Raw genomic sequence first — 445 nt, forward strand, 5'->3', positions numbered from 1 at the left:
AAGTTCTAATGGAATTAGTGTATTACTCTTAAAAAGTTAGTCTAGAGGTCACCTAACTTAATAGTACTCTCATCCAAGCACGTTTAACTGCAAAGTTCTAATGGAATTAGTGTATTACTCTTAAAAAATTATTCTAAAGACCCACTATGATGGGTTTGGTTAGAATTATGATGTTATAATCTCTACCATCAAACCTCATTGGCTAAATGATAATATGGTATACTTATTAGATAAATATTAGCTCCAAATAACTAAATAGTATTATTCCCAAGTTCAAATCAGATACTAAAATTAATAAAATAGTTATATAATTCATAGATCACGAACATATTCAACAATTTTTAAATCAAATCCATTCTAATAAATCATTAAAGATTAAAATTTGTGTCTAATAATTTTAAGGATCATACCAAAAAAAAAAAAAAAAAAAAAAAAAAACAAAAAA

This window comes from Cucurbita moschata, unplaced genomic scaffold, assembly GCF_002738365.1.
Source record: "Cucurbita moschata cultivar Rifu unplaced genomic scaffold, Cmos_1.0 Cmo_Scf00029, whole genome shotgun sequence".
Classification (NCBI taxonomy): domain Eukaryota; kingdom Viridiplantae; phylum Streptophyta; class Magnoliopsida; order Cucurbitales; family Cucurbitaceae; genus Cucurbita; species Cucurbita moschata.